Below are 14,850 nucleotides of genomic sequence, written 5' to 3'. Positions count from 1 at the left end.
CCAGCCTGTTTGATAGCACTTTACCCACTACTGTACTTCTGTCAAAATTGAAGTCATCCCTCTCAAACCCTGCCACTGCTTTACCAACTAGGTTTATGTGATATTCTAAAACCTTTGCTGTCATTTTAACAGTGTTCACAGCATCTTCACCGGGAGTAGATTCCATCTCAAGAAACCACTTTCTTTGCTCATCTGTAAAAGTAACTCCTCATCTGTTCAAGTTTTATCATGAGATAGCAGCAATTCAGTCACATTTTCAGGCTCCACTTCTAATTCTAGTCTTTTACTATTTCCACCACATCTGTAGGGACTTCCTTCACTAAAGTACTGAACCTCTCAAAGTCCTCCATGGGGGTTGGAATCAACTTTTTCCAAACTTCTGTTAATGTTGCCATCTTAACCTCCTCCCATGAATCATGAAAGTTCTTAATGAATCCTTTCCAGAAAGTTTTCGATTTTCTTTGCCCAGATCCATCAGAGGAATCAGTATATATAGCAGCTACTGCCTTACAAAATGAATTTCTTAAATAATAAGACTTGAAAGTCAAAATTACTCCTTGATTTGTGGGCTACAGAATGGATGTTGTGTTAGCAGGCATGAAAACAACATTAATCTCTTTGTATATCTCCATCAGAGCTCTTGGGTGACCAGGTGCATTGTCAATGAGCAGTAATATTTTGAAAGGAATATTTTTTTTCTGAGTAGTAGATCTCAACAGTAGGCTTAAAATATTCAATAAGCCATGCTGTAAACAGATGTGCTGTCACCCAGGCTTTGTTCCATTATTAGGGCACAGATAGACTAGACTTAGCATAATTCGTGAAGGCCCTAGGATTTTTGGAATGGTAAATGAGCATTTGCTTCAACCGCAGTAGCCCCTAACAAGAGAATCAGCCTGTCCTTTGAAGTTGTGAAGGCAAGCAGGGACATGTCCTCTCTAGCTATGAAAGCCCTAGAGGGCATCTTCTTCCGAGAGAAGGCTGTTTTGTCTACATGGAAGATCTGTTGTTTAGCATGGCCACCTTCATCAATTATCTTAGCTAGATCTTGGGGATAACTGGCTGCAACTTCTACATCAGCACTTGCTGCTTCACCCTGCATTTTTATGTTATGGAGACAGCATCTTTCCTTAAACCTCATGAACCAACCTCTGATAGCTTCAAACTTTCTCTTACAGCTTCCTCACCTCTCTCAGCCTTCACAGAATTGTAGAATTGTAGACAGTTAGGTTTTGACCTAAGGGAATGTTGTGGCTGGCTTGATCTTCTATCCAGATCTCTAAAACTTTCTACATATCAGCAATATGGCTGTTTCATTTTCTCATCATTTGTGTGTTCACTGATATAGCACTTTTAATTTCCTTCAAAAGCTTTTCCTCTGCATTTACAACTTGGCTGTCTGGAGCAAGAGGCCTAGTCTTTGAACTTTCTCAGCTTTTGATGTGCCTTCCTCACTAAGCTTAATCATTTCTAGCTTTTGACTGAAAGTGAGAGATATGTGATCTTTCTTTCACTTGAACACTTAGAGGCCATCATAAGGTGAATAACTGGCCTAATTTCAATATTGTTGTGTCTCAGGGAATAGGGAGGCTCAAGGAGAGGGAGAGTCAGGGAATGGCTGGTCAGTGAAGCCGTCAGAACACACACATTTATCAATTAAGTTCACCAGCTTATATGGGCACAGCTCATGGTGCCCCAAAACAATGACAATAGTGACATCAAAGATCACTGATCAAAAATCACCATAACAGATACAATAATAATGAAAAAGTTTGAAATATTCTGAGGATTACCAAAATGACACAGAGACACAAAGTGAGCACGTGCTGTTGGAAAAAATGATGCCAGTAGACTTGCTCGATGCAAGACTGCCACACACCTTCAATGTGTGAAAAACGCAGTATCTGGGAAGTGCAATAAAGCAAAGTGAAATAGAACAAAGTGTGCCTGTAATACAGAGTCCCTTTGCCATCGATGCTGACACACCTGTCCTGGGATCAACCAAGCCTCTGGACCACATTGGGAAGGTACAGAAAAAGACAGTGATTTGGAGATGAGAGAAAATCTAAAGAATCAAAAAATTTAAGATTGATGTCAGCATGGATGGGATGGGGGAGGGTAAAGGGAACACGAAGGAGAAGTGAGCAGTGAGGCTTGCAAGACAGTTCTCTGGGTGGCCTTGGACCATTCCAGGTCTCCACCCCTTTTTGCTTGCAGGTCTCAAGAATGACTATAGAATGTGCCGGAAATGCCCCATCCTGAGATGCGGAGGACCCGGCCAACACAGCCCGGGCTCTATTCCGCTCTGTCCTGAGAACAGCATGTCCATCAGTGCTTTAGCCCTGCATTTCATGTCACCCCCGGGATGTCAAACCCAGGCTGGGCTGCTTTCGAGGGTCCCCAGACAGGACTCCATCCACCCTGGGCAGCTTTCCTGAGTCTTACGGGACTGACTCTATGAATCCGAGGCTCCCGTTGTCCCTTGCTGCCCATCTGCAAGGAATATTCCCGCTCGTGTAGCCTGCTGTAGGTGAGTGTTCCGCCTCACTGGACGCGGGCAAGTAATAAAAGCACAGCCTAAGATGCCGTGGGCCAAAGTGGTCACCAGTGCACGCTGGAACTGCTGTGCAGGGGGCAGGATGCATGAGACAAAAAGCTAAAACAAATTTTAAAGTTCATCTGCCTTGAACAAATGTGGCATTGGAAGGAGAGGTGGGATAGGTCGTGCTGGTCCCACACTGTGTGTTATTGGACAGTGATGTCAACTGAAAAGCTAGCAGGGAAAGTTCCCAACCCTGCTCGGTAAGCAGCACCTGCCTCTGGGGCTTCACCTTCTGCCTGTACACAAGCCAGGCACAGACTTTGTTGTCTCAGATGGAACCTTCCGTGAGCTTCCAAGCTGGTGCCAAGCAATGATGGTGTCCTTTTTGAAAAAGGAGGATAGTTATGGCATAAGGAGCTCCGTTTAGGTTGAGCAAGACCGGCAGCTCTCTGCTGAGTCAGAACGAGCACCTGTCCGTGTGTGAGTGGAAGGGTAAGGAAGCACAAATTAGGTGCTGCCATCTGTAGGAAGGTGTGTAGCCCAGTGGTAGAGCATTTGCCTGTAGATCAAGAGGTGTGTGGTTCAGATACAGCTGCCCCATTTGAAGGGTTGCATTTTCCTCCTTGAGCTGACTTGAAAAATCAAGTTTTACTTGATCACGGTCCATAGTCTAATCCCCTCATGGGCAGAGGCTGACTAGAGCCTATCAAACAGCGCCCACGTGGCTCACGGCCATCCCCTGTGAGTCAGGGTCCAGTGAGGGGCTCAGCACTGCCTTAAAGACCAAGGACGAGACCAAGTCCATCCTCAATACCTTCTCTGAGGGTACGTTTCCTGGTACCCCACTGGTAGCAATTTCTGTATCATCCATGGTCCCTTTGGAAAGGGGTTTTTTAACAGAGAATTCAATATAAGTAATTGTTTACCAGTGTATCAGTTTCCCAGGGCTACCGTAACAAAGTACCACAAAATGGGTGGCTGAAAACAACAGAAACACCTTGTCTCACAGTTCCTAGAGAACGCCAAAATCAAGGTGTCGGCAAGGCCGTGCTCCTTCTGAAAGCTCTAGGGGATGATCCTTCCCTGCCTCTTCCAGCTTCTGGTGCTCGTTGGCAATCCTTGGCGTTCCTTGGCTTAGATGCATCCCTCCAACCTCTGCTACATCTTCACATGGCTGTCTTCTCCCTGTGTGTCTCTCTCCTCTTTTTATAAGGACACCAGTCACACTGGATCAAGGGCCCACTCCATCTCAGTCTGACCTCATCTTGACTAATTGCATCTGCAACAAACCTATTTCCAAGTCTTGTTCTGAGGTCCTGGGGGTTAAGACTCAACATATCTTTTAGAGGGACGACAGGATTAGAGAACCGTATGGGCAAAGAGGGAAGGCTAAGTATCATGTAGGTAGTGCCTTCAAGAAGCAGCTGTCACCTTGGGCTGGGGGAACAAATAGAAGAGGTTGAACTTGTTAAAATCTTAGGCGCTTGAAGAGTATCTCTGTGGGTCAGGGACCCAGACCCCTAAGGAGGTGCTAGTGTCGGGGAGGAGTTATGATGATGCTGGTCCTGTGATGCAGCCGGCTGCAATCACTGTTGTTTCTGGGTTGAACTGTCACTGCCAGATGACACACACAGGGGCCCAAAGCTTCTCCATCCTCTGACCTAGTCCCTCTAGAACCCTATTGGCAGGACCAGCCAGGAAGCCGGCAAAGGAGAAGTGTGGTTTGCGGAGTCCCTGACCCAGCATCACAGAGCAGAGCACACAAGGGTGGACTTGGAATTAGAGACAGTCACATCTTCAATCATTTCTTCAGAGACCTCATTTCAGCAGATAAAAGGGTTGACTATATGGAGATTGGGGCAACAGGAGAGAAGGTCAGCCTGAATCCTAGGGAGTGGTTTTGTGGGGAGAACTATAATCCAGCATCCAGAAAATGTGGGTTCTGTGAGTGTTGCAGGGTTGGCCAGGCCATTGCACATTTTGAGTCTCTTTCCAGGTGCTCAGCACAAAACCCACGATATAGATGTCTCTATAGATCCTTCCAGCTGTCAGAGGAATGCTCCCTAGGTCACTGCCCTTTCCCAGGGACTGAGGATGGAGAGGTGGCAGAGGTGTGACATATGGGAACCTGCTGCTCCTTCTAAGGCAGGAAGATGAATTGGCAGTAAAGCAGGCCTGGCAACTCAGAAACTCGTCTGGGGCAGCAGCTCTGGGTGTGGCTGCACAGGGAAAGGTGGTTCACTGGGCCTCACCACACAGCAGGGGGTATAGCTCAGGGGTAGAGCATTTGACTGCAGATCAAGAGGTCCCCAGTTCAAATCTGGGTGCCCCCTAGCATTTTGGCCACTAAAGATAGAAAAGGAGTTCCAGTTTCCTCTCCCCTTGCTGAGTTCAGTTTCTTCCAGCAAAGGAAGAATCAGAGGACATCCTTGCCTCCCTCAGCTGATGTGTTTCTCTCAGCTCCGACTCCTCCTCCGGTCTTCCCACTCCCCCTCTCCTGGGCCCTGGGCTCTGCAATGTGTACTTTGATCTTCTGGTCAAGGGCAGGAACTAGGCCGTTTCAGGGTAGGCAGAGAGAAATCTGAGATCACCTACTGCTGGCCAGAAGATAGTGCAGTAATGCACTCAATGTGTTGAGAAGAAATAACAGCCAGGTGGGCACTCAATGTATTGAGAAGAAATAACAGCCAGGTTAGAATTCTGTTCACAGAAAAATTGTTCTTCAAGAACAGACAAAAGACCAGAGACTTTACCACTGACAGATCCTCACCAAAGAAAATTCCAAAACGTATACTTTAGAGAAAAGTAAAATGATCCCAGATAGGAGGACTGTGGTACAAGAAGGAATGTTAAACAACGAAATTGGTCGATCTGTAAGTAAATCTAAATGTCACTGACCATAAAACATAATAATGTCTGACATAGTATATTTTAAAGATAAAACTAAAATACTGGTGTGTTACTCCATTTTGTGTTGCTATAAAGGAATACCTGAGGCTGGGTAATTTATAAAGAAAAGAGATTTATTTGGCTCACGGTTCTGCAGACTGCACAGCACGGCCCCAGCATCTGCCTCCGGTGAGGGCTTCAGGGAGCTTCCAATCGAGGTGAAAGGTGAAGGGGGAGCAGGGTGTCACACGGCGAGAGAAGGAGTAAGAGAGGGAGGAGGTGGTGCCAGGTTCCTTTAAACAACCAGCTGTCACAGGAACTAATAGAGCAAGAACTCAGTCATCATCACAGGGAGGGCACCAAGCCGTTCTTTAGGGATCTGCCTCCACGACCCAAACACCTCCCGCCAGGCCCCACCGCCGATACTGGGGATCAAATTTCAGCATGAGGTTTGGAGGGGACAAGCATCCAAACCATCTCAGCTGGTTATCAAAGTTAAAGGAAAGAGGAAAGAGGTTATCAAAGTTAAAGAATTGTAATGTCATTATGTAATTTGGGAGGAAGACAAATATATTAACTTTAGGCTTTTTAAATTTTCCTGCAGAAATTTCTAGTGTATCACTTAAAAAGTTGTGGTTTTTCCAAACAAAAGACTATAAGAGAATGGAGGGTAAATGCTAGTAGAGCAAATATATAAAATGGAAAAAAACATTCCAGTTAATCCAAAAGTAGGCAGGAAATGAACAATGAAAGAAAAATGGGGCAAATGGAAATCAGGCAGTTGGAATAAATCCTGATACATCAGTGTGCTGGGCTGAACGTGGTATCAGTTTCCTAGGGCTGCTGTGACAAAGTACCATAAACTGGGTGGCTTAAAACAACAGAACTTTATTTTCTCACAGTTCTGGAGGCCGCAAATCTGAAATTGGGCTGTCGGCAGGGTCACACTGTCTCTGAAGGCTCCAGGGGAGAATCTGTTCCAGGGCTTTCTCCTGGCTTCCGGTGTTGCTGGCATGCCTTGGCTTGTAGACACGTCACTCCATTCTCTGCCCGCATCCCGTATGGTGGCCTTCTCATGTCTGTGTCTTCACATGGCATTCTTGTCTGTGTGTGTGTCTGTCTCCATATCTCTTCTCTTCCTAAATGAACACCAGCTATATTAAATATATGCATAGGTCTGTTCTTGGACTCTGTTCTATTCCATTGATCTGTTTCTCCCTATGCTAACATCTTGCTGTCTTAATTACTATGGCTTTGTAATCTTTGTATCTGGTAGAGCTAGTTATCTCATTTTATATTCTTCAATAGTGTCTTACCAAGTTTGGGCCATTTGTATTGACACATCAATTTTAGAATTAACTTTTTCAACTCTCCCCCCACCCCTTACCAAAACAAAGCCTGTTGATAATTTGATTGGGATTGCATAAAATCTATAACTCAGTTTTAGGAGAACTGAAACCTTTATGATATGGGATATGGAGTATTTTATTCTGTTTGTTTACTTATATTATTTCTCTCAAGGTTTTATACTTTTCTAAGCAAAGATCTTGCCTAGGATTTTGATAGGGATCACACTGAATCTGTAGATCACTTTGGATGGTATTGTCATCTTAACAATATTAAGTTTTTCAATTTATAAACATGGGATGAATTTCCATTGACTTATGTCTTCTTTAATTTCTTTCAGCAATGTTTTATAGATTTCATTGTACATGTCTTTTGCCTCCTTCATTAAATAATTTCTAGGTATTCTTTCTAATACTATTGTAAGTGGAATTGTTTTTATAATTTCCTTTTCACATTGTTCATTGTTAGTGTATAGAAATGCAGCTAATTGTGTGTTAGCTTTTTATCCTGCTACTTTACTGAATTCATTTATTAGTTTTAACAGATTTTTTGGTGGAATCTTTAGGGTTTTCTACATGTAAGATTATATTATCTATTAACAGAGATAAATTTACTTTTTCCTTTCCAATTTGGATGACTTTTTTTCTTGCTTAATTGCTCTGGCCTAAAACTTTCAATACTATTTTGAATAAAAGTGGTGAAAGAAGGCATCCTTGCCTTGTTTCTGATCTTACAGAAAAACATTTCAGTCTTTCACCATTGAGTATGATGTTTAATATGGTTTTCCACATACGGTTTTTATTATATTGAGGTAGTTTCCTTCTATTCCTAGCTTGTTGAATGTGTTTATCGTGTAATTGTGTTGAATTTTGTCAAATACTTTTTCTGCATCAATTTAGAGGAGCATGTGGTGGGGGGGATTCCCTTCATTCTGTTAATGTAATGTGTTATGTGGATCAATTTTCATATATTGAACCATCCTTGCATTCCAATAATCCCACTTGGTTATCATGTATAATCCTTTTAATATGCTGCTGAATTTGGTTTGCTAGTATTTTGTTAAGGATTTTTACATCAATGTGCACAAGAGATATTGGCCTGTAGTTTTCTTTCTTTGTGGTGTCTTTGTCTGGCTTTGGTATCAGGATAATTCTGGGCTCATGGAATGATTTAGAAACTGTTTCCTCCTCTTCAATTTTTTGGAAAAGTTTGAGAAGGATTGATGTTAGTTGTTCTTTACATGTTTTATAAAATTCAGGGAAGCCACCAGGTCCAGAGCTTTTCTTTCTTGGGAGGTTTTTGATTACTGATTCAATCTACTTACTCTAGTCATAAGTCTATACAGATTTTCTATTTTTTTGTAATTTAGCCTTGATAGGTTCTATGTTTTTAGGAGTTTTTCCACTTCATCTTGGTTATCCAGTATGTTGACATATAATTATTCATAATAGTCTTTTATAATCCCTTTTATTTCTATAAAATTGGTAGTAATGTTCCCACTTGCATTTCTGACTTTAGTAATTTGAGTCTTCTCTTTTTTGTTAGTACACCTGGCTAAAGGTTTGTTAGTTTTGTCTTTTCAAAGAACCAACTTGTGCTTTTATTGATTTTTCTATTCTCTATTTTGCTTTATATTTTTAATTCTCTATTTTGCTTATCTCTGCTCTAACCTTTGTTATTTCTTTCCTTCTGCTAGCTTTGGGTTTAGCATATTCCCTTTCTACTTTCTTACGTTTTAAAACTAGGTTATTGATTTCAGATCTTTCTTGTTTTCTTTAATTATTTGTTTTATTTCAGCATATTATAGGGGTACGATTGTATAGGTTACATATATTGCCTTTGCCCCACCTGAGTGAGAGCTTCAAATGTGTCCATCTCCCGGATGGTGCACACCACACCCATTAGGTGTGAATATATCCATCCCCTCTTCCCCCCTCCCACCTGCCTGACACCTGATGAATGTTACTACTATATGTGCACATAAGGATAATGTGAGTGTTTATAGCTATAAATTTCTGTCTTAGCACTGCCTTCACTGTGTCTCATAAGTTTTGGTATGTTGTGTTTTCGTTTCCATTTATCTCTCTATATTTTCTAATTTACTTTGTTATTTCTTCCTTGGTTGGTTAAGAGTGTGCTGTTTAATTTCCACAATTTTGTGAATTTTCCAGTTTTACTTATGTTATTGATATTCATCCTATTATGGTTGGAAAAGATACTTTGTATGATATCTATCCTTTTAAATCTATTGACACTTAATACACAGCCTAATATATGCTCTATCCTTGAAAATGTTTCGTGTATACTTGAGAAGAACATGTACACTGTTGTTGGTGGGGTAGAGTGTTCTATATATATTTGTTAGATCTAATTAGTTTATTGTGCTGTTTAAGTCCTCTATTTCCTTACTTATTATCTGTCTGGTTTTTTTAATCCATTATTGAGAGTTGGATACTGAAGTAGTCAACTTTTATTGTAGAACTGTTTATTTCTGCCTCAATCATGCCAGTTTTTGCTTCACATATTTTGATGATCTGTCATTAGGTGCATAAATGTTTATAATTATTATATATTCTTGCTGTATTGAACTTTTTACTAATATATAATGTTCTTTGTTGTCTCTTGTAATCTTTTTTGACTTAAGGTCTATTTTTTCTGATATTAGTACAGCCACCCCTTCTTTCTTTTGATTACTATTTGCATAGAATATCTTTTTCCATCCTTTCACCTTCAAACTATTTGTGCCTTTGGATCTAAAGCAAGTCTCTTGTAGACAGCATATAGTCAGACCATTTTTTTTAAAAACTATTCTGCCAGTATCTTTTTATTAGAGAGTTCAATCCATTTACATTTGAAGTAATTATTGTTAAGGAGGAACTTACTTCTGTCATTTTTGCTATTTATGCCTTATAGCATTTTTGTCTCTCATTTCTGCATTATTGTTTTGTGTTTTTATTTTGTAGTGAATGTCTAAATTTCTTTCTCATTTCTTTTTATATATATTCTATAGACATTGTCTTTGTGATTACCCTGGGGATTACATGTAGCATCATAATGTTGCAACACTCTAATTTGAATTCATACCGCCTTAACTTCAATAACATACAAAAACTCTGATACTTTATCAGCTCTATCCTTACCCCCATTGGTTGTTGGTTTCACAAAATTGCATCTTTATACATTGTGTACCCCAAAACATGAACTAATAATTCCTTTAAATGCATTAGTCATTATCCAGGCACAGTGGTGCATGCCTGTCATCTCAGTTACTTGGGAGGCTAGGGTGGGGGGATTGCTTGAGCCCAGGAGTTTGAGGCTGCAGTGAGCTATGATTGTGCCACTGCACTTCAGCTTGGGCAACAGAGCAAGACCCTGTCTCTTAAAAATAAAAATATGTATATATAAATAATGAATGCATTAATCTCTTCAGTCATGTAGAAAACAAAAAGTGGAGTTACAAACTGTTGATGCTATAATATTAACTTTAATATTTGCCCATGTAATTACCTTTATTGAGGTCTTTATTTCTTCATATGGCTTCAGGTTACTGTCTAGTGCACATTCATTTCACCCTGCAGGACTTTCTTGAGCAATTTTTGCAGGGAATGTCTAGTGGTAACAAACTTTTCAGCTATTGTTTATCTGGAAATATCTTAATTTCTCTCTCACTATTGTAGGGCAGTTTTGCTGGATATAGGATTCTTGGTTGGTAGTTTTGTTCTTTTAGTACTTTGAAAATATTAGCCCACTTCCTTCCAACCTCCAAAGTTGCTGATGAGAAATCTGAAATAACTTAATGAGGATCATGTGTGTGGTGAGTTGCTTCTCTCTTGTTGCTTTTAAGATTCTCTTTGTCTTTAGATTTTGAAAGTTTGATTATGAGGGGAAAAATACAAGTTCCCCACCACTGGCTTTTTATGTTTAGCAGGACTTATGCAGGTTTCTTTTGAACTTAGAGATATAGATCAAAGCAAGGAAGCAGAAAGAAATACAAAGCACAAAGGGTATTCTTAAGTAGCTCCTTTTGCATAGATGGTCATAAGTCTCAGGACGGGTTTAAACTGTTTTAAGCTGCCTTAGTTGCCTTATAGCACCATTTAGTTAATTGTAATACTAAAGTCCCCACCTAATGGGAAGTACTGCACATGCTTAACATGTAGCATACGTAAACATGCAATGATAGAGAGAGCTCTGTATCACTTGCCAGAAGGAATTGAAGACTCCACCATGGGCAGGCAGTGCAGATCTTACACTCTGGAGAATTCCTGTGCCACTCAGAAATTGAAAGCTCTGTGTAAGTAAACTCTAATAAACTCATATAACTTGCCAAACAAGCTTAATTTTGTTTATTATACTTGAGATTCATTGGCATCCTTGAATGCAAGGATTGATGTCTTTCATTAGTTGTGACATAGTCTCAGCCATTGTTTCCTCAATACTGCATCTACTGTAGTCTCTCTCATTTCTTATTTCAAGATCCCAATTAAATATACATTAGACTTTCTTACTGTATCCTCTATATTTATTATCTTCTCTTCTGTGCTTGCCATACGTTTGTCTCTCCATGCTTTATAATGGATAATTTTTCTTCCCAATGTTTTAGTTCACTGATTTTCTCGGTAGCTTAATCTATTCATTGAGTTTTTAATTTTAGTTATTGTATTTTTGGATAAAAAATTTTCTATTTTGTCCTCTTTTCAGATCTCCTTAGTTAATTTTTATGCTTTTCAATTTCCTATTGAGATTTTCAAGCTTGGCTTTTATCTCCTTGAACACAATAAGCATTGTTATTTTACAGTGTGTTCCTGGTGTTTCTAACATCCAAAATCTCTTTGTTTAGTTCTGTGGTCTGTTGTTTCTATTGATTTTTCACTCATAATTCTTTGCTTCCCCATATACATGGTTATCCTTGACTATAAGCTAAACATTTTCATTTTATTTAAAATTTTAATTGTAGAACTAATTTTCAGCTAGGGATGATAATATCTTTCTTTATTTGCTTTTTCCAGGTTAGGACAAAGTAGTTAGGACACCTTAGTATAATTTCAAGGCTTAAGTTTTTCAGCTATTACAAAACCAACTATGAATTCTTATAGTGGCTGTTTTTCTTTCAGTTTACTCTAATCCCTTGGGGTCCTAGTCCAAAGCCAGAGATGGTTTTACTAGTGTCTGTACTCTAGTTAGGCCCATAATTCTGACTTCTATCCCCCTAGTCCTGAGAGGCTTCCAAAAGTTCCACTCAGCTTCTCAGCTGCTTCTTTTGGACTGAAAAACACATCTCAGGGCCAAAGCAGCCTCTGATGTGAAGGTTTAATTTTGTTTCCCATCGTTTTCAAGTCCACATCTAGTATTTCCTGTCTAACTAGTTAGCTCTTTGATGCTTTTAATGAAATGTTTTTCATACTTTACAAACTTTTATTTGTCCTCATAAAAAAGATTGTTTCAAACTGCTTTGTCCTTCAAGGAAAATGGAGAATCCTCTGCAGATTTCTTTTTTTTATTTCAAAATATTAAGGGGGTACAAATGTTTTTGTTACATGGATACTTTTTATAATGCTTAAGTTGGGGCTTTTAGTGTGCCCATCACCTGAACAGTGTTCACTACACCCAATAGGTAGTTTTTACCACTTTTCTCTCCCCCCTTCTTGACTTCCAATGACCTTTACATCTATTTGTGATCATGTGTACCCATCGATTAGTTCCCAATTATTAAAGAGTACATGTGGTGTTTGTTTTTACATTCCTGAGATACTTCACTTAGGATAATGGTCTCCAGTTCCATCCAAGTTGTTGCAAAAGACATTACTTCATTCCTTTTTATGACTGAGTAGTACTCCATGATATGTGTATACATATGCCACATTTTCTTAATCCACTTATGAATTGATGGGCACTTAGGTTGATTCTACATCTTTGTGATTGTGAATTGTGCTGTGATGAACATTCAAGTGCTGGTGTCTTTTTTATAAAATGACTTCTTTCCCTTTGGGTAGATACCCAGTAGTGGGATTTCTGGATCGAATGATATACTTATTTCTTTAAGGAATCCCCACACTGTTTTCCATAGAGGTTGTACTAATTTGCAGTTCCACCAACAGTACCTAAGTGTTCCTTTCTCTCTGCATCCATGCCAGCATCTATTGTTGTTTGATTTTTTAACAATTGCTATTCTGACAGGGCCTCTATAAGATTCTTTACAATTATTTATATGTCTTAAATATTTTATCTGAATTTTTAAAAATTATAATATAAAGTAGGGCCTACTTCTAGGCATTCTCACCAAGGAAATACTAACCCAGGGCGAGAAAGAAGTGGTAAAAGAGAAGGAAGGAAGAAGGGGAATCGGTGGCCAGAGTCCGTTGTAGAGGCAGCACCGCCGAGAAATTCCCAGGAGAAGAAAAAGATGGCTTTTGGCATGGTTTTCAAATCACTGCAGTTACCCCTGGAGGAAGGAAGATGTGTATGTTCCCTCCATACCTCACGGAGCGTAGTAGCAAGAACAAAGAGATAGCCTGTGCCTTCCTTCTGGAGATGAGAGAGGCTGAGGAAGTAAGACATTAAGACAGAGAAAGTAGGCCGGGCGCAGTGGCTCACGCCTGTAATCCTAGCACTCTGGGAGGCCGAGGCAGGAGGATCAATTGAGGTCAGGAGTTCGAGACAAGCCTGAGCAAGAGCGAGACCCCATCTCTACTAAAAATAGAAAGAAATTATCTGGCTAACTAATATATATATATAGAAAAAATTAGCTGGGCATGGTGGCGCATGCCTGTAATCCTAGCTACTCGGGAGGCTGAGGCAGTAGGATCGGTTAAGCCCAGGAGTTTGAGGTTGCTGTGAGCTGGGCTGATGCCATAGCACTCACTCTAGCCCGGCCAACAGAGTGAGATTCTGTCTCAAAAATAAATAAAATTGAAAAAACAAAAAAAGACAGAGAAAGTGAAATCACACATGTGCCATGAAGGTGCAAGAGTCCCAGGGGCTGGACTGGGCTGGGCTGAGCTAACTTGGTCACCTCTTCTGTCAAACGTGACCCTGGCAGTTATGTGGATGATAGTCAGGGGAGGATTCTTGGAGCTTGTCTTGATCCAGACTCTAAATTTTATTACAAGACAAAGCACATTAATTTAATGGCCCCAGGTGGGAAGAAGGGGCAGGAATCCCAGCACCTACTTCAGGTGATTAAAAGGGTCAAGGAAGTAGGGGGCACCTGGATTTGAACCAGGGACCTCTTGATCTGCAGTCAAATGCTCTACCCCTGAGCCATACCCCCACCTATGCATGAATGCTCATTAGCACCTTTTCATCGATGGTACTACACCCAGGGTATCTGTATATTTGTAATCTGCTGTCTTTTCTGCATGTTCCAGAAACTGGCAAGCCTTCCCCACTGTGGCCTGCCCTCCTTTCCTTCCTTTCCACCTTGACTAGTTTCCCACTCCCTCTTTCTGGGACTGTGGCAAGGGCACCGGAGTGTGAAAGGACATTTGACTCTCGAGTTCCCCCCCCCCGCCACCCCCCCCACCCCGAGTCCGCACGGAGTTCTCAGGACAGGAGCTCTGCTGCGGGGTCTTCGGTGAGCCTCACACTCAGCCCGGGGACGGCCTCCAGCAGCGGTGGGGAATCTGCGGCCTCAAGGCCATCTGTGGCCCTCCAGATCCCCAAGTGTAGCCCCCTGACCGAATCCAGACTTTGCAGAACAAATTCCTTTATTAAAAGGATTTGTTCCATAAAATTTGGATTCAGTCAAAAGGTTGTACTCAAAGATCCAGAAGGCCACATATGGCCCCAAGGCCCCAGTCCCAGTGGCTCTGCCTCTCCCACCGATTCTGTCCTCATAGTGTCTTCTCTCTGTGCCTCCCTTTATGTCCCACCTTCCAAGGGGACAAGTCTGACCTGCTGTCCCCTGGGCTGACGTTAGCTCCTTCCACCCGCGGCTACTTCAGCCCGCAGGTCCATGTCCTAGCAAAGCTGCTCTGACAAGTCTTCACCCAGTGTTGGGGGCTGGGAAGAGAGGACATGGTGGAGACGGGGACTGCAGGTGTGGGGAGGGGTCAGGCAGTGGCCTCACTGCC

The 14,850-nt window shown here is 41.2% G+C and overlaps 2 non-coding genes across 2 annotated transcripts; one reads left to right on the top strand and one right to left on the bottom strand.

Moving 5' to 3' along the window:
* Positions 1-4,803: 4,803 nt before the first annotated feature.
* On the top strand, positions 4,804-4,875 carry TRNAC-GCA (transfer RNA cysteine (anticodon GCA)). The gene has a single exon. It is a non-coding gene; the product is annotated as a tRNA-Cys (tRNA).
* Positions 4,876-13,976: 9,101 nt separating this feature from the next.
* On the bottom strand, positions 13,977-14,048 carry TRNAC-GCA (transfer RNA cysteine (anticodon GCA)). Its single transcript has one exon. It is a non-coding gene; the product is annotated as a tRNA-Cys (tRNA).
* Between the last annotated feature and the right edge of the window lie 802 nt (positions 14,049-14,850).

Source organism: Eulemur rufifrons, chromosome 29 (genome assembly GCF_041146395.1).
Source record: "Eulemur rufifrons isolate Redbay chromosome 29, OSU_ERuf_1, whole genome shotgun sequence".
Taxonomy (NCBI): Eukaryota; Metazoa; Chordata; class Mammalia; order Primates; family Lemuridae; genus Eulemur; species Eulemur rufifrons.
Note: the sequence above shows the minus strand (reverse complement) of the source record. Positions and strands in the feature narration are given on the sequence as shown.